Genomic DNA, 20,061 nt, shown 5'->3' with positions numbered 1-20,061 from the left:
AGAAAGAAAGAAAGAAAGAAAGAAAGAAAGAAAGAAAGAAAGAAAGAAAGAAAGAAAGAAAGAAAGAAAGAAAGAATGAATTCAGTGTAACTGCCCTAGAATTATAAACAAATTGGGCAAAAATTATATTAACAGTCCAGTGTCTGTTGTTACATATCAAATGGAGTAACAGAATTGCTCTTCCATTAACAACTAGGAAATGGGCTCTAGTGTGCTTCTGTGCCAAAAGGCCACTCTGTGAAGAATGTCATTGTAGGGTGCTCCTTTGACTCCAGATCAAATTTGCTCATTGTAATGGTGAAAAGATTATTTTTCTATCCAGCAATGCTGCCAGCTAATCCTGCACGTGAAAGTTGAGCTGCACTCTGTCTGATTCACACTTCATCACCTGTAGTAAGGATTGGGCAGCTGGAACGGGCTTTTGTTGATGATGGAAGAGAGTCTCGCTCCCTTTCCATTAGCTGGGCTGGACTGTGTTACTCTAAGTACAGTAGTAAAACCATATTTTTATCAGGAAATTTAGTAGATATGACACAATTTAAATGTGTCCCCACATTAGATGAATCTGTTAAGTCAGTATTTTACTAACTACAGCTGCATCTTCACACAAAGGCAAAGGGTAATGCCATCGGTGGATTTAACTCAGTGAACTTAAAGGGCCTAGGTGACCACTCTCTTCTAAGCTCTGACAGATGGACGGAAAAAGTCAGTAAAAACAGTGGGAACCATCCTGCATTCTCATTCATGAGTCAGAGATGTGGTAACATCCTGTCACCTCCTGAAATCAGTGAAGTCCATAGTTAATTTTCACTGGAAAGAGTCCCACTGAGCTCACTCAGCCTGGATCAGACCCTGAGTGGAAGCAATTCATCTTCCAACCACAGGTCAGCCTTACAGCTATGCAACACTTCACTTGCACTCTACCATGCGGGTTTTCTAGTGGTTACCTTGTGCAGAGCTGGCAGCGAAGGACTGGGTTTCATTCAGGCTCAAGCACATTTCTTTCATCACTTAGGCACAAGCCCCTTTCAGCACTTGGGCACAAATCATATAGTGATAGGATCCTGATTGTCTGGAGGCAGAATAAACTGCTCAGTGCCTGAATTGGTGATCCCAAAACTACACACACAAAACCCATGCAGATTTGGGTTAAAGAAAATAAAGCTGAAACTGATGAAAACAGCTCTGAAGACGGACCAAACTCTTCAAGTTGCAGCTGGTTAACAGAGGAAGTGAATGTGATCAAGGACTTCATGTGTAGGCATGGATAAGGATCACAAAATAGATGACAGATGGATAACCATTATTTAATATAAAGCGTAGATGGTTAAACTGGTCTCAGTTTAGAATTTGTTTCATAAATTCTAGTTTTTTAAGAGGCCCTATAGAGCAGGTATGAATTCCAACTTTGTTTTGATTTGTTCTCAAATATGTATTTAGTGTTGCCTCTTTCTAAATATGCCCAAAACAAAACAAAACACCAAACCGTGAAATGGGTGCTTTACATTTGCATTGAAAGGCAACTCAATTTTGTAACATTTTATAATAACACATGGACACTAGCTACAGGTTGAGACCCCTTGTGTTAGAAGCTCTACAAATTTCTTATGGGCTCTAGGTCTTACTGACTTTTTAAATTTCTGTGAGAATCCCATCAATTTTTAACAACTTCCACCACTTTGTTCACATTAATAGACTCATATACTGCTACAATGACACACTTTACATGTGTGAAGTTACAGAAAGATTTAAGAGTTTGCAGAATTAAATCTTCAGTTTCAAAAGAGGTAAAACAAATGTGAAAAGAAAGTGAGGTGGAAGAAGACTATGCACTTCATTACTGTTATGAGCTGGGATATGTGCTTGTGCAGTGTCTCTAGGAAATTTTCCCACTGAAGGAAGAGGCCCCAGCTTGGTGGGTCTACTTTAGCAACACATTTAATGCATGTTTCATTTAAGTATAAGAGTTCATCTCAATGGCCCTTCTTGCTGTTTAAGCATTTTCCTGTGCCAGTGTTTGGATGAACTAGTATTTCTATAGACTGGACACAGTATCACATTTTAGATAAACAAAGCAGAAGGTATCCTTGTTGAAAAGTAGACTTGATTCACAATACAGTTGTAGTTTATACTACCTAATATATTCTTAAAAGACCAGGTTGAGGTATTGTTCTTTTCAAAATGTTGTATATGATTTTTATCTCAGCTCTGTCCCTTATAATCAAAGCCCTTGATTAGAGGGTCTCTTCATGAAAGACCAGTAGCTGCTGCAATTAAATATATAATACTTCTGCTTCTGTTACAATTTAGGCTTTTTTTTTTTTTTTTTTCCCTTAGAAGACATCCTTATCTGATACGGAGTCTGAAAGACAGCAACTTATCTTTCTTCTTCCCTCCCCCACTTCCCTGACAAAATATTTCCTTGGTCTCACTGTCCATTCATTGAAGGAATTTTGATAATACTTTATACCAGTCACTGGCCAACTATTTAGAAAAAAAATGCCAAAACATGTTAGTGCTTGTTTTACAATTAAAGGCACAAAAAGATAATGATCAAGAGGAAATGTCAAAGAATTACTGTCTTTGAACTGCTATGTAAAAAATATGAGTAAAGATGGTCTGGAAGTAAAGTGAGCCCTTTTGGCATGGCTCAGTAGGCAGGTGACACTGTATGAATCAGCATTACCTGCACAAGGGTATCTCAGTACATATGGGATTAGTCCTTATAGATGAGATTGAATTTAGGCTGTATACAAAAGCTCTACAAATGTTAGCTCTGGTAAGTATTGTGCACTTAGAAACACCCCCAAGAGCACCTAATTGAGATATAACGTATGTAGAGCCTGTATGAGTTGGGATGGAAACTGAGCCTCTCTGCACTGATCCCTGCAGCAGCTTCCTAACAAGAAGGCCATATCTGCTTGGGAATCTGGCAGCAAACCCCAAAGCTTAGCTACAGTCATATTAGACATTCAGTTTAAGTTCATTCCTATTTGAAATGATGAGCAGACATTTATTTAACTTTGCTTATTTGAGTGAGATATGAAGGACAACACCTAATCCTAGGCTTTTTGAGTGAGTTAAATATACGTAATCCAACAGAATTTTTATTTTATTTGATGGTGAGAAGGGGGGAAGACAGTGAGAGATGCTGTCCTTTTCTGAAGTTAATTTTTCTGGCTGTAGGGCAGAAAATGGAAGTTCTAACATGGTGGCAGTAAAAGCTGGTCATTGTCCTGGCACCAGAGTGCACATCTTCACTGATGTCTGAGCTACTGACATAAAGGGGAGGTAGGGGCAAATCAGTCATTTGATTATTTTACTCATTTAAAAAAGCAACAATCACTGTAAAATGATTGGAAAAATATAGGATGTCTTTTTACTCCCTTGAAATATTCACATCTGTCTGCTGGAGTCTCACATTCTCAAAGTTACAGGTAACCCCAATTACAGCTCACATACAATTCCAGATGGAAAACTCTGTAGAGGCAGAATGTCCTTTAAAAGAGATGAAGAAGTGCCATTTGGATTCAGACCATAAGAAGGGAGAAAGTGCGAGGAAAAAATGAGAATTGAGGAGGAGAGGAGAGGAGAGGAGAGGAGAGGAGAGGGAGATGAGGAGGGAGATTTTGCATATAACTGACTTGATCTTCATTTTGTTATGAATGTTGATTGATACCGATACTGTTGTCCTATCAGGCTTTGCAGTCACAAATTCTTTGATTTCCCCTAAGACCAGGATTATGCCAGCATTCTACTTCTGAATCTTCAGTTGTCACTGCAACCATAGGCAGCTTTGTGTAGTAGATTATTATGTATATGGATGTGGGTGCATATGTGTGTGTATATATATGTGTGTGTGTGTGTACACACTGTATATATATGTCTGTAGATATATAAACACATTCCCCACTGGAAAATTGTTCATCAGGCTTAGTGTTACAGGTGCACAGAGGCATCTAGTGCAGCAAAGTCTGTACAGAAGTGGCCTTTGGGGAAACTTGGAGGTTTCAATATTAATCTGTGAAGTTTAGCTCTTGGGTGTCAGAGAATCCATTTCTGCCTTTACCCCACAGTGATCTGGGCTGGTTGAGGTACCTGGAGCTGATGGTGCCTCAGTTTATATGACTGACAAGTATTGAAAACATATTGTCAGCAAATCCCCTCAGTGCTGTGTTTTGCTTTTCCGTTTCTCTCAGCGAGGCTCACTGTGAGCATCTCACCATGCTGCAAAGCCTTTAACGCGTGAGGCATCGAAATGCAATGCTAATAGTAAAGTTTATAAAACTGCAAAGCAAAACAAAGCTGAATTATGTGGGTAGATGGACTTATGGAAGAGGTGACCCTGTGGATTCACTGAATTCAACAGCCACATTTTCATGGACTCAGTGGAGCCAGAATTACACTGCAATGCAAGGTTGGTCCTTTAATTATTTTGACAGTAAACCAGATTTTTACTTGCACACAGATCGCTGCAGCCACACAAAGATTGTCTACAGTGTTCACAGCAGGATCTGGCCCGAAATTTCTGTGCATATGCTTAAGACAAAGTAACCAGCCTGGGACCCACTGATCACACGTGGGCCATGAGATGCATCTGCCTGGCCCACTGCTTTGGGTTAGCACACTGCTATAGGCACTAGAGGAAGGGAAAGAGCAGTGCTCATGCCCAGGCAGGTGGAGCTGCCCTTGCTGCTACTATGTGGCCCAGAAATACAGGTTCAAAACTTGCATCAAACTCTAGGCATAATAATCGTTCCCATCACTCTGATTTAAAATATCAGGTGATAATTTCCACACAGAACAATGAGGGAATATGTCTATATTTATAAAATGGTAGTCAGTGTCCAAAACCTAGATTTCTCTGCAAGAGGAAATGACAAGCAGATACAAAAGAAAATCTGTTTTGATTATCACACTTGATAAACCTCATTGGTTCATCATGTCCAGCATCTGCACTGCTAACACCTAATGATCATGAATGAAACCTTTCTCCCTGACCCATAATAAATTGTACTTGAAAGGTGATGAATTACTTTCAGCATTTTGCATCTTGGAAAAAAGGATTGTATCACCTTTTTTAGCAGAAGTCCTACAAAGGAACTAGTCCATTTTGCATTTTTAAAAAAGGAAGGAAAAAAAAAAAGAAGAAAACCAAAAACTACATGATCTATCTCCTTCATGCTCTTTTGGGAAAAATCAGTCTGAAGAGATACAGTAAATTTCTGCCAGTTAAAGTGAGGGGGATTTTTTTAAGAACAGCCATTGCTAATCTCCATTTCATCAGTTGCCCTTTACATATTTTGCAAAATATGACCTCCAGTTTCCACATTGTTTGCCAGGGACTTGTCAATGGCCAGCCTGGCTACCTCTTCCTTACACCAGCAACTTGCTACTCACAAGAGTAGCTTTACTGAAGGCATATGACTACCTGCCTATCATGGCGATTTGGGACTCCTGATCAGCCCCAGGATGGCGAGTAGTCCTTCCAAGAACAAATGGGGGAATTTAGCAAGATGTATAAGTTCTTCCCATGCTACCTACTGAAACAAGCAGATCTATAGTCAATTTATTGAGCATAAATTACTGCCAACCTTCGCTAGAATAATTTATACTCCTGAGCCACTTCAGACAGGAAGGCAATAGGGAACTGTCAGGATACATGAGGTTTTATATAGAGATGAACGAATAGCTCATTATTCAAAGTCAAATGATATTCATATTTAGGGGTCAGAGAATTTGGGAAATGTTTAGACCCTCACCTGAGATTACAGTATGAATCCTCTTTCCCCATAAGGTCTTCTCAAAATAAGTGCTGGCTTTTCCAATCCTACTGCTTAACCAGAATAGTTAACCCAGGCAACAGTTGGGTGGGGAGAATTAATAACAGTAAAGGAGCAGGAAAATGAACAGAGGGACTCAGTGGTGTAGGATTAAGTAAATGAGTGAAAAGAAGACAGGGAAAAAGGAATGAAAAGATATGGAGATGAGATTGAGAAAGTGGTGGGAAGAAAGATGGATAAACACACTCAAAAAGAAAATTACAGCAAAGTGCTAGTTTTCAGAAAAACATTGTCCATTTTCTAGTTGTGCTTGATTGTTAGAAAATCTTTGAGCAATGCAGCACAAAAGGCAGAATATTTTCCTCTCCACTGCTTTGTGTATTAGCCTAGGAAGCTCAGGCTTTATGAAGTAGAATGACATCTTTGCCATCTCTTTTTCAATTTATCTTAAGATCATAAAGATTAGCATCTCAACCAGCTGCAAATCAGCTTCCTTTTAAACTAAAATCCAGCTTCACTTTAAATCAATTAAAACCCTGTTCTTTGGAGTGGAGAACTTGCAGAAGAAAAGGAACGTGTTCCTGTGTTTCAAGCTCTGGCTTTCCAAGCTGCTGCAGGTTTAGTTGAGCATTGTTTATCCTGTGCCAACCCTTCTCCAAGGCAGACTGAATTTCAATAGAGGAGGGAGAGCCTGACTCTTTTTTTGGCCCTTTCCCACCCCAGCCCAGCTGCATATGGGGCACTGTGCAGACACTCAGCCAGCACAACTCTCAGTTTACTCAAAACCAGGGGGAAGCAGGAGGAAAGGAGCTTTGCAAGTGATACCAAAAAAATGCCAAAATGCAACAGATAATTTTTAGTACAGTAACTCCATTAATTCTAAGGAAATACATTCAACAAACTCGGGTAGCATGGTCACAGAGAAAGTTCAGGGTATGTTTCACTCCAAATTTCCCCAGTGCTGCTAATTCCCCAATCAGCCATTATGTTAGTTTACTAAGTCATCTGTACTCACCTACAGATCCTTCACTTCATTACTCCCCAGCCAAAATCTCTTCCGAAGGTTCCTCTGACAGATTTATATTCTGAGCATCAGACAGGAATGTGGTTCTCTGTTTTTCCTTTACCTATACTACATAAACATGTCCGGGTTACTGCTTGTAGGGCTCGTCTGAAACAGCTAACACAGAGGATCTCCGGCTGAGCAATACAGCTACCTACAGGAATATGCCTGAGCTCCCAAGCTCCCTGTGACTATTGCAGCAGATCTAACTTCTCAAGGTTTTAGTTCAAGCTTCACCTCCATTTCTGGACCTGTTTCTTGACTGCAGGGGCTGTGATCTAGGGAAGCCACAACAAAGAAATATTTCATAGTGATGTTATGGTCAATATGACTTTAAATGTTTACAACAATGCAGCATTAATTCAACTAGGTGGAGTCTTTACAGCTATTCGGGTAATTTCATTTTGTTCTACAAATCAATGGGAATTCTATGGGCACACATTTTGCACACTAGTTTCTCATATCACACAGGAGTGAATGTAGAAAACCCAACCCTCCAACTATGTTCTGGCAATAGTGGCTTTTCACAACCTACCTCTTACCCCTTTTCCCCCAAGAAGATAAAGCATACAAAAGTATTGCTAAGGATAAGAGATTTTTCCTTTCATAGAACAGTCCTCCTGTCTCTTGAGAACTTCAGCCATGAGAATTTATATTAAATGAAACTAATTAGCTAAAGGTTGCATCAAAACTCTCACAAAGACCCACTGAGATCAGATTCCTTTCCTGCTAGTTATCTCCCCCGCAGATCCCCAAACAACAGAAGGCATTGTAGAGACAATTGTACAGATGCAGGTATGAGACCTGCTCTAGTGATGAGCGCTGTTTCAGTGGTACAAGTAGTAGAAGAAAAAGGAAGGAAAAAAACCCATTCTCCTCAGCCATTTTCTGAAAATACCTCCGCCATCCCTTTGCAAAACTCTATTAATAATGTATTGAGGCTTCACAGTCTTGCGAAGAGCTGGAAAAGGTACAATCATCACCTGAAACTTTGTGCAGCCACATAGCTCTAACCTTTAATACATCATTTCCCTGGAAGCATTATTTTGATCCAAATATGCCTTTAAAAAGATGTGAAATTCAGACAGAAAAGCAGCTTCACCTGGTGGTTTTGCTCTTCCAAATACTCCCAGAGGAAGGGCACAAGCACCAATTTACACACATACTGCCCTTGGTCCTCTGCACAGGGGGAAAAGGGTTACCCACAAATGTGTACTGCCAGGACGGGTGCCAGGCACATTGCCAAGCTGTAGTTTGGACAGTAAAGGCTGGCAAGGGCTCTACAAAAAGTTGCCTGTCTAGCATATTAAAGCCTGGCCAGAGTCTGTTCAAAGCAAAGAGCAAAGAGCAGGCTGTGCCTGACTCAAGGCCAGCTAAGAGACACTGGATATAACTACCTGGTTAATTGGTAGTGAATTGAGGTTATTGAATTTCATATAGGTCACTAAAAAGCCACTAGATGGAAACAACTCTTTCCATCCAGTTTCATTGTGTGTATAAATAAGTGCAATGCTATTGAAAGTGTCAGCTTGTGCCTGCTGAATTCGACTCATCTCAAACTACCTAGCCAGGCTGCGAGTCAGAGAACAAGGAATGAATGATATTGTGTTACCCCAGCCCGTCTCTATGATGGACGTAAATCACACTGGTAGGCTCCTGAAGTATTTAGTCAGGAAAATTAACCTGTAATACACACATACAGATCTGAAAAATTCTTGTCTCAGCTATTCCAATTTAATATTTTTCTTATTTCATTTACATTCTCTTGAGGAGTGAAGCACCTTAGAAATAGGTTCTTTATGCATAGATTGATGCCAAGAGCAATAATCTGAAGATCATAGTATGCTCTAGAGGAAAGATTTTGTTTCTGAGCCCAAAGATGGAGTATTTTGGGTTGCAATTCCTTAAAGAAAATTAGAGGGGGAAAAAAGGAACAGGGAAAGGGGAGGATTTTTGTGTATTAAGCATTACAACTGGGTTTGTTAGCTTGCTATTTTGAAGAAATATAGGTAAGCAAGGCAAGATAAATCACAGCAATTTGAGATGTCATTTTGCTCTCCTATAGCGTTTGAATTTCTTCCATATTACAATAGATCTTCTCTCCTTGTGCCAACTAAATTGAATTCCTCTTTTTGGACTGTTTCTTTGAAGGGCTTTGGATAAAATGTCTCATGCAGTTCAGTTTGGAAGCTTCCCAAATCAAAACCCCAAACCCTACATTTTCTTTCAGTTGTGGGGAATGGGAATTCAGATTGTTTTTTACCTGTTCATAAGACATCTGCTTTCACTATTTGGCATAGCGTGGGGCTGAGGTTAGTGGGGGAAGGAGGGCTGATTAGCCTCAGAGGATTTATTACTTTTGATACATTGAATGTCTGATTTTGCCTCCCTTGTTCTCATTCGTTCACAGCCTGTACATCGAGATACGCTGCAATTTTTTTAAAAAACATTTAGATCTAATTTTCATCTATTATTTAGCATTGAAATATCCAGAATAAGTCATTGGTATCTGTTGTTTTTGGAAGTTTTGCCTGGACTAAACTTCTGGACTCAGCAATGGAAGTCACAGAATGGGAGGTTGATTTACAAACTGCCTTTAAATCCACTGACATAGGCTAAAGTGCACTGAATATTCACAAGTTCTATATTAGCAGCCTCTACTATTTTGTGCTCCCCATGGCTCCGGTTCAGCTGAGGAACACCCAAAGTGATCCCAGATTTTAAAGTCCGGTTGATCCTGAACAGAGCAAATTTCAAATTAAAGCAGAATGTTTTCATATGCCTCCTATATGCAGTTAGCACTTGACTGCATATGCTAAAATTTGTACTATTTTCAGTATGATATGTTGTATACAAATTTGCATGAGAATTAAACCATTGGTAGAATATGACATTTTGTTGGAAATATTTCTAAGCAAAGTAATATTTGAAGATGATGCCGTATCTTTTTGTAGGGGCAAAGAAACTTAAAATTTGCTCTGAAAAATAGTCAAGGCTTGTGAGATTTGAAGCTTGGCTGTAAGAAAGGCTAGTCAGAAACCTTCTGATTACACAAAATTTCAGCAGAAATGGTGAAATTTAATGGCAACGGTGACGTTCATCGTACCTGTTAGGTCCAAAGAAATATTACCCAAATCAAGGCATAATTTGACTCAGAGGCCATGATCCAGTGACAAAAATAATCTTTTTTGCAGCTCCAGGACCCAGGAAACACTGAGAATTTCACCTGGAGTCAGATTTTCTCCCAGCTCTGCTGCAGAACAGGATTCAGATCCAGCCTTGAGCAGGACCTAGGTTCAGGGTACAGCGAGGTTGGAGCCTGATGCTGCTTTGTCCAGGTGACATTAGTGTCAGATTCGCTTTGTGTGAAGGATGCCTTGAGACTGGGCTCTTTGAAAACATGGGGATTTTGAGCTTCTGAAATGAAATATTAACAGCCTTTTTCCAAGTAGGGGATTTTTTTCTTTTGTCTAATTCAGCTTGAATCCAAACTGTGGAAGAAAATAATGAATCCTTGTCTGTATTCACAGTTCTGTCTTCCAGGTCCAGTTGTGCTTAATATGCTCACTGCAAAGGTTTTCCTGTAAACAAACACACATGTGCACTCCCAGACACATACACGCACCAAAATGTTATTCCCGAGTTGCATTTTAACATCAGCACATTGTGTGCTCTGTTACCCTTCTGGGTGGCCAATAAAATATTAAACAGCAATTCAGGAAGGCAACAGATAACTACCCATAAGCAAGTACACTGAGTTTTCTGAAAGCTGAGTCCAGGATAGGTAGGTAGATTTATACACTTCAGTTTGAGGCAAAAGTGAAAAAATAACAATCAATAACTGAGCAGGGTTTTTTCCTAGCGATAGTTGCACAGAATTTACCTGAGGTATGCAATAGCCACCTTGATTTTAAGATGAGGGCTTGGATTCTCACCTGGTGAATATCAGTCCAGCTCTACCACTGAGAGCAGAGATTACTAAATCATGAATATTATGCCTCAAGCAGAAGGTACTTGGCCAGCTCCTTCCCTGTGTTAATGATTTTTGTACATTGTGCAGATTTACATCAGCCAAAGATCTGGCTGAATGCCTCTTATTTTTGCTGAGATTGTAATAATAGCCCTGGTCTGTATATTCTTCAGGTATTATATTCACTACTGTATTCTTCAAAACTTTGTCTTGACTTTCCTTGTTCTCTTTCTCTCTGCTTTTAGTCTTATTCCCTTCCTTTATAGAACAGATAAAAATTTTATAATTGTCAATTCCTCTGTGGTTAAGTTGACATATTGGTGGTATATGCAAAAGATGAGCAGGCTACTAGGATGCCTCATCAATACATTTTCATTTCTGTGAAGACAATGGTGGAAGAATAATTAAGGGGTGCTGTTATCTGAAAGTAGGAGTGGTCTACCAGATTATGCATTTTACCATGCTTATAGACAAACATTATTACATTCAATAACACCTGAAATGAAGAACAGGGATAGAAAGGGAGATGAAGACGTGCCCTACCTAGAAAAAGAAATGCTGCCATGCGGTAAATTAAGAGGAAAAGCACAGCATGATAAAAAAGAGGAGGATACTGGGGCTTATAAAACTGTTGATAATGTTAGATTGACGGAAGGGGAGAGCCAAAGGGGGCTTGAATAAGCAGGGAAGGTTTGAGTTAATAAAATCTTTATTAAAGGCCTCAGACTTTAAAGATTCAAACTCGGGATTTAGTTGAATTTTTAAAATTAGCCAAGTCCTTGAAAACAAACAAACAAACAAACAAAAAGTTAATTTTATGTAGCCTAGTCCTTGTGAAAGGAAAAACAGCTATAGAAGATGTAAATTTAAATGCCAGTGAGGATAGTTTTCATGTAGATTTGCAGGTCAAGATAAATCCTAAATTCTCACATTGTCTTCGTCTGGACCTGCTAACAGTTGTGCTGAGGAAATGATTTAACTTTGTTAGGGGTTTTTTATACTAATGCTGGTAAGAAATACACCTTTTATTCTCTAAATAGAGAATTCATTTCTCATTAAAGCCAGAGGAATTAAAACTCTCTGAAAAAATAGTTTTGTGGTTTGCCAATGTCTTTGCAGAATCAAAAAAAGTGTTTCACGTTGAACAGATCCTTAAAAATTTAAGATGTTTTTTAAAGCAGCTTTACTTTTTAAGTGTATTAAAGGAAATTTCAAAACAAAAAGTCATTTAGATCTCAAGCATTCTGGGTTTAAAATGATGAAATAAAACATTACAGCATTTTCAACATTATGGTTTTGTTCCAGACAATTTGGCAAAGCTACAATGAATTTAGAAAGCACTTCAGTATTGCTAAATCTGCACTTTTTTCAAAGAAAACAAAAAAATGGTCAGCATTAATGTGAACCCTTTGTTATGAATTAAATGAATCTGTGTTATGTTTTGAGCAACCTCTCTTTTACCATATTAATCTGGGTAGAGATTTAGTTTCATTTCAAATCACCTAACACAATACAGTTTTGTAAGCAAAACTTGTTTGCATGTTCATTAACATTTTAGACTCTAGGGGTTTAAGCCAGTGTGAACTGAAACCTTCTTTCTCTCAACTCCAAAAAGAAAGAGTATAATAAATGACAAATTAATTGCAGAACAATATGGCAATAATTTCATATGCTTTCATGTACTTAACAGAGATGGGGTTTGCCTTTCCACTTCTTTAGGAGCTAATGGTTGATTTAATCCAATGTTGAAATTGTCAGACCTTCAGTCAGATTTTTTTTTAACAATGTGCCTCTGATAAATAAACTTCCAGACTGAATGTCCCAGTCTAACACAGACTGCTATTTGTGATGTGCTAAACAGTGGCAAAAATCTTTGGTTCAGGGAAATGGAACTATGTAATAACAAAGGACAAAATTCTGGCTCCTATCAAAGGATAAAAAAAGATGTCAGATTATGGTTTATGTTTAAATCTGAATAAAATCTTTATGTGGTACATTGTGGTTGCATACCATCTCCCTTTAGAGATACCTCAAAATGCTTTATAAATATTGAGCCAGTTTTTTAATCATTCTTGAAAGTTCCCAATTTTTTTCTGTGAGGACCTAGATTCTTATTCTGTGCATTTTCTTCTCTGGCTTCGGAGTTATCAATGTTGTCTTATTTTTTCCTATCCATTTGCATGGGGGTTTTTTCTTCACCTGAAACCAGGCTATTGTGCTAGCTGCTCTGCAGTCATCAAAAGGCAAGAAAGAGATTCCTATCCCAGAAAGATTTAAAATTTAAGTAATATTCTTTAACCAGCAGTCTCAGAATTGTGGGGACAAATATGAACACTGCTTTAGAAAAATATTCCCAGAAAAAAACAGAGATCCTTTTATTCAAAAAAATCATAAACCTAGCGCATTTTCAAACTAGCCCTTTCCTCAGATCCCAGTACAGAGGCTGTTGTCCTCATCCCTTTCTCCATGCCTACAAAAGCACATAGGGAAGAGCGCGGAATAATTCCTTCTCACTTAGGGAATGGCTCCATGAGACAGATAGCTAGGCAGGTGCTGCAAAGCTCAACGAAAGCTTAATCAAGCCAGCTTGTCGAATTTCCTGCTGTTTGCTCATCCTGTCATTTTTCCACATGTGCAACTCCAACTGCCGTCAGTGGGGGGGTTTGTATTAACTAAAACAAAACAAAAATAGAGCCTTAAGGAATCGTACAACACAGCTCACAGAAAAATGACATCTGCCTATGTCTTATCTGCAACTTTCTCCTCCCTGACAAGAAAAACTCAACTGCCATGTTTTGCTTTCTGCTGAACCTTGCTGTATATTCTAGCTGCTAAGGGGGAGTAGTAGCTTCATTTTTCCTCATTTCTGTGCTATATGTACAATATATTAAATACATCTTAGCAACACAGTTAAAACACCTGGAAATCTCCCATTCTAGAAAGACAAGGGAAAAGAGTAGCCCAGGTGGTCCAACTGCAAAAATGCAGAAATAATTCATTTGGATGATGATTTTGCAGGATAGAAATGAAACTGCTGATTAGACAATGGTTATAACGCTCAGTGTCCCACTTTTGCAACCAAATTTCTGGGGACAAACACTCGCACTTTAGCAGGAATGGGCACTGAGAGGTCCTCTCGAGTGCAAGAAGAGTATCAGACGTCCTTGGAAGCTGGTGTGGTCCCACTGGATACGGGAGAAGTAGCTGGGATGGGCATGTGTACCCTTGATTTTGGAGACCCTCCTGCAGAACCTTCCAGCCTTCACCTTGCAGAAACAGAGCGTTGGAGGATTTCCTCTTACCAATGCACTTTGAGACTGTTTGCTGCATATTCACATTTCATTCCCAGAGCAGTCAGAATGAGTTTGGCCACTGGCTTTTCAAAGTGAGTAGGGTTAAACACAAACCTGCCTTGGACTGCCAGGAAGGGGAAAAAAAATCCCACCATTGTGGTGCCTGTTCGTAACAGATATTCCCCTGTATTCCTCTCTGCTGCTGAGTGACAGCAGCTGGAATTTATGAAGCATGCTTGTACTTTGCAAGTTCCCTGTTTTTACATTCAGGAGAGAGAGAAAATGTCTCTGCTTTGTTCAGTTTGTCAGCCTGCTTCCTCCTTTGTGCCCAAATATGCACTGTGTCTTACAAAAAGTCTCTTCTTGTATTACATCCCAAAAGGTGAACTGGATATGTGCAAAAGTCATTTCTCCTTCAAACAGTATGCTACACCTGTATAGGATATGTGACCTTCTGATGGAGAAAAATGACCAAAGGTGCCTGTGAAATTCCCACCTGAGTTCCTGCACTCAGGAATTTAAGATGGCTGCTTACTGCACATGGATGGGCTGTGCCCTTCCACAGAAGGTTTCATTTTGATGGCTATTGCAGTGGGCAATACAACTGAAACTGGAAACAAAGTAAGTCAAAAATATAAATATTGTATTTTCATTACATAACTCTCTGAACCCATAGGAAATGTTTCTAATACTCTTTTTTCCCTCCTTGATGTCATTCCTCATTTCTAAGCACATGCGCGCATGCACACACATGCGCGCGCACACACACATATTTCTACAACTGCAAATGACTGAGAGCCATCAGGCTTTCATGATGGGAAGGAAGGAGGGAAGGGAATCCATAGCTCAGCAGTATTATTTCCCCTACTTCCTTTCAAAACCTCTCTCACTGGAGTTTCATAGGCTCTCTCCTCCAAATTATTTATGGGAGAGGGGCAACCCACCAGACGCTGTATGTGCCATTATCCCCAGCTATTATCCAACAAGTAGTTAATGTTGTTTGAAGCAAGCATGATTCCTTCTGAGCTCCTCTGTGGCAGCTACTGCATGCCTAGGGCCTGGTTGTACTCCCTTAAAGTCGATGCTAAAACTTCCCAGCCTCACAAGGTGGTTGTGAGGATAAGTTCATTAACGTTTGCAAGGCCCCCAGATATCATAGTGCTGGGAGTAATATAAGTATCTAGATAGCTAGTTCTCAAAGACAGCATCTCTGAGGGTCAGATTCTGCACTAGAAATTCCCTTATGCCCATCAATTAACATTTGCTCTTGAATATGTATGTAACATGATGTTTTCCTATTATACATATTTAATTATGACTTATTCTCCAATAGCTATATAGGCTATGGAAAGAAACATCACAGAAGCTAGAATTTTGCTGACTCCCTCAAGAAAAATAGGTTCTGAAAATTTGGAAGTCTTGAGTTTTTATTTTTGACTGAATATCTCCATCTGAGTTACCATTTCTCCAAAGCAAAGTGTGTCTTGTCCCTATTATGATTGTAAATGTTTAAATATCCCTTATTCCCTTATGGTTTCCATTATTATTTATTTCTGTTGCAAGCAGAAAGATGTCTGGGTCATCCTTTCAGCCAGGATGAAACATGCGAAACAGGACAAAGAAAATGAACAGTAGTATTCAAGAGAAGTTTGCTTAGGGGCATATGTTGGGCAATCTTTTGACTGAGCTGGAAAGTCTTGAGTCTTCTTGAATTCTTAAAAGCTTTCCTCACCTTTTTTCAATGCAGTGGGTCAAATTCATTGATGACGAAATTCCATTGGCTCTGTTGTCAGTACTAAAATCATAAAGTGTTATAATGCTTAAACATTTCCTTAATTTGAAACATAGAAATGGAAGTCAATAGAAGCAATTGTATGCATAAAATTGAATACACACTTAAATAATTTCATTGGATTGATGTTTTAATCTGGTTTTATGACTTTAGTAGCTAAACAGAATCATTTTGCTAAATTAAAATTAAATAGAATTGTTGAGAGTGTAAATTATTGCCAGATACAGTATCTGTAACTGGCATGAGGAACACACATACAATGCAGTTGACTGTAAAGACTCAAATTCTTAATTAATTTTCCCGAGGCTTAGCCTTTCATTTAAAATACAGCTGTTCCAGTTCCAGGGAAAAAAAAAAAATAAAACCACCCTTGGAGACATGGCCCAAATGTAACCAGCTCAGCAACGTTGGTTTGAGTTTGCAGAGAGCCTGAAACCACATCCATGACACATGATTTTCTCTATCAAGTTCTGTGTATCCTGAAGCCAATAAGAAACATGCTGTTTCAAACAGAGACATAGCTAACTAATTTGTCATTCATTACAGCATGTAAGAAATGCAATCATATTTTGAAGACCTCAGCGTTTTCAAAGACTAAATGAGGCATCTGCTGGAGGGCAGTGCAAGAGTAGAACTGAAGACGGAAGGTGAAGCTGGATACCTTAAGTTGAACATCTTGAGCAGCTCATTATTTCTTTCTAGCTAGCTGTAACTCCCTGCTTTGTCTTGTACTTGGGTTCTAAGTTCTTTCTGAGAAGGACTTTTTGTTCTGTGCTTGTACAACACATGGCAAAACATCCCTTACTGCATCTAGAAGACCCAAATCTAATACAAACAATAAATAAAAGTAGAGACGCTATTTTCCCAAGGGAATGAGCTTAGCTTTCAAAAGTTTAGAAACTGCCCCATTTCAGCAAATACATAAATCTCTATTGTAAAAACATTATACCCATTTATATTTTTTTTAATTAATTCATTCCATTTGATCACTTTCCTTTCAAATCGTTTGGCTGCTAATTGGATGCAGGCAGGACACGCAGACAGAGCACTCAAGGTTCCCTGTTGGCTCTGCATTTCCATGTGGATGTTTTGAGAGACAGACATTGTCTGTTAAAGGGGAGTTGTGAAACACAACTACGCTGGTCAGTTTTAAAACTTTTCAGTTGCCTTAGGTAACTAGATAATGTTCCCTTGGTTTTTTGCAATATTCCCTAGATATTTGCTGCACTGTATGCCAGGGAAGAAAGCCCTGGAGGGAATATTAAGGTCAAGAACCTTAATGGTTCTGAGATGGAACTAACAATATACAGAATATTTCTGCTGCACATAGCCATCAGTACAATGTTTGCCCTCAACTTTCCTGTGCCTTAGTTACCATTGCTTCAGAATTCCCTGGGTATCTCTTGTGTTATGAAAGTCCCTTCTCTACTGTGGGGAGGGGAAGAGCAGAATAGACAATAGAATAACAATGGGAGGAGAGAAACAAAAACTATAGTTATTTATGAAACTGTGTTCATAAATTGGGAAAACCCTGAGCCATGATGCACCATCTAGTGTGTATGCTTTAGTGATCATACAGCCTATACGGGCAGAGGATGCCCAGCACTCACCGAAACTGTAGCTTTGTGTAGTTGCAGGACTGACCTGGAGAGATTCATTTTAAAGTGGTTTTTTACTTTTTGCGTGACCAGCAGTGCAGTGTAAGCTGTCTCATCTTTCAAAGACCCTGCAGCCAGTGGCCTTCCTAGATGATCAGGTTGTTGTTAGGTGGACTTCTCTGGGCAGCTCATCCTTTAAATGTGCTCTTCATTTAATGCCTTGCGGCTTTCATAGGGTGTAAGTGTTTTTGCATCAGTTGAAGAAAACTGTGAATGCTATTGTCAGTTTGGTACAAAGGTTTGTGTTTGTTTGACTGTAGTAACTCTGCTTCTTATTTCAATAACCCAGCACAGTAGGGACAACATTCTGCTATTACACAATAAAAAGCTTTTCCAGGCAGGACTGACACACTCTGAAAAGCAGAACGGATAGTGCAGTCTCATCCTGATGAAATTAGCAGGGGAGAAATATGAAATTTCCGCCTTCCATTACACACATTCATGGACATTTGGAATCTGATCTGAGTACGAATCTGATTTTCTTTTCTTCTCTCATCTTAAAGCATGGATATTTACTGTATAAAGCACAGTATGTTCTAAGAGGAAACAAGTGTTGTATTAGGAAGCAAAGAATGCTATAAACATTTTACTCCCAGGTCAATAATTATATAACAAAAAAACTTGATGAAGTGCCCTTTGCTCCTTTTTTTTTTTTATGTCAACAGGAATAAAAACTGCTTTAGTTTTTACCTCAGCTTCACTACTTTAACCCAAGCTGATGGCAAGAAGCCTAGAGAATATTGCTAGCAGCCTGTTCTCTTATGACACCCACCCTTCATCTGGATGTAATATCTCAATATTGCTCCAGAAGATTGGATTTTATTTAGTCTTTTAGCATGATATGAAAAAGTGAACCGAATTCTTAGATGGCAGGGGCTTTGTCAATTAAAGGAGTCTAGTTTGCTGGGAGCCAGCTGAACAGTTGACTGTATCATATGCTGTAGATTAATGAATGCTACTGCTAGTCAAGAGAAACAAGAGGTCATCCAAAGACTACTTTGTTTGCTCTTTTGGTACTTTAAAAAAATGTTTCTTTAAATACTTGTAACACAGGCCTGCTCAGTTCTATAAGGAACACACCAGTTTATCTGTAATACACACCAGCATCAAGGATGTCTCCAAGTTTTCAGGTTTGCATCTAAAGCAGCTTTTATGACATCCTAGCTGGCCAGGGCTGTAATTTTTTTTGACACAACTGCTGTTAGGAGAATGGAGAAAGAGAGAAGTTTTCTGCTCCTTTCCATTGCCCTCCCATTACTAGACACCCAATGGTTCTGTGGTTCTGCCTTTATGCAAAAGGATCTTCAAATTAAGTCCTTAGAGCAAGGTTTTGAATGAGAATGTAGTAAAGTAGTGCGAAAACCATCTGTGTTTTTTCTTATACTGAAAATTTGTAACAGTCTAGGTTCATTCTCATGTAAGTGTAAACAAGAGCTGGAACTTCAAATATTTCAGCACGTTTGAAATGCATTTGTTTTTTCTGGTCACCCTTCAGCTTGAGAAATGATCATACCGTGCTTGCACAGTGCCCACTGCCCAGCAATCCCATGCTGCCAGCGGTACAGCAGGTCACTGGGATTTAGGAGCAAATGATGCCTCCCAGGAGAAGCTCTTTGGAAAGCTCCAAGTACCTTAATTCCCTATTCCCTCTTATGGGAATGATGTTGATTTTACAAACTCCTCTCTCTTGCTCAGTGGAGGGCAAATTCCTGCTCCTTCCAGGGCAAGACAGGCTTCTCCCAACTTCGTGGCTGAAATCCTCCCTCAAAGGCTCATGGGTTCACAGCAGAGCTATGGTGAAGGCATCATTGCAGCCATGAGGTAGCAGAGGAAAAAAACATAAAACCACAACTGGATGTATAAAACAGCGGTCCTGCAGCTCTGGCTGAGGCAATGCAGAAAGGATCACAAAGTAACTTATCTCTGAAAGTCACAGGGGTTCTTTCAGCTTTTTTTTTTTTTTTTTTTTTTTTTTTTTTATTTCCTTCCTGCTCAACAGAGCAGAATCCCACAGGCTTGAATCCCTCAGGTGTGCCCTTCTCTCCCATCCCATCTTCATATTAAAAGAATAAAAGGACTTAACTCCTTGTAGCTAAAATTAATTCAGAATCTCCTACCCTTCTCACAACCAGCAATAAATGCTTAGCTAAAAGACACTGACTATAAAGATGCAAGTGTTTCCTTTAATTGTCCAAATACAAGAACAAATCTTGGCTACAGTAGAACATTTATTTTCCCATCTGGATACACAAGAAGAGACAAGTTTCTTTGCACTTCCAAATGAGAATTTACCTCTTAGCTGGCCAAATACATATGGAAACAGCCTGTGAAGGGGCACGACAGTGGGCTCATTTTGCTACATTCCCACTATTACTAAAGGAATGGCTGAAAAATAAATCCATATATTATCATTATTTTTACCTCCCGGTGTACATCACTAAAAGGGTTTATATGCAGCCCTCTTAATTGGCACAGCCCCTGCTGGAAATAGAAACATGCCGA

This window comes from Athene cunicularia, assembly GCF_003259725.1.
Source record: "Athene cunicularia isolate RWA chromosome 7 unlocalized genomic scaffold, athCun1 chr7_part1, whole genome shotgun sequence".
Taxonomy (NCBI): domain Eukaryota; kingdom Metazoa; phylum Chordata; class Aves; order Strigiformes; family Strigidae; genus Athene; species Athene cunicularia.
This window is presented reverse-complemented; position numbering follows the sequence as displayed.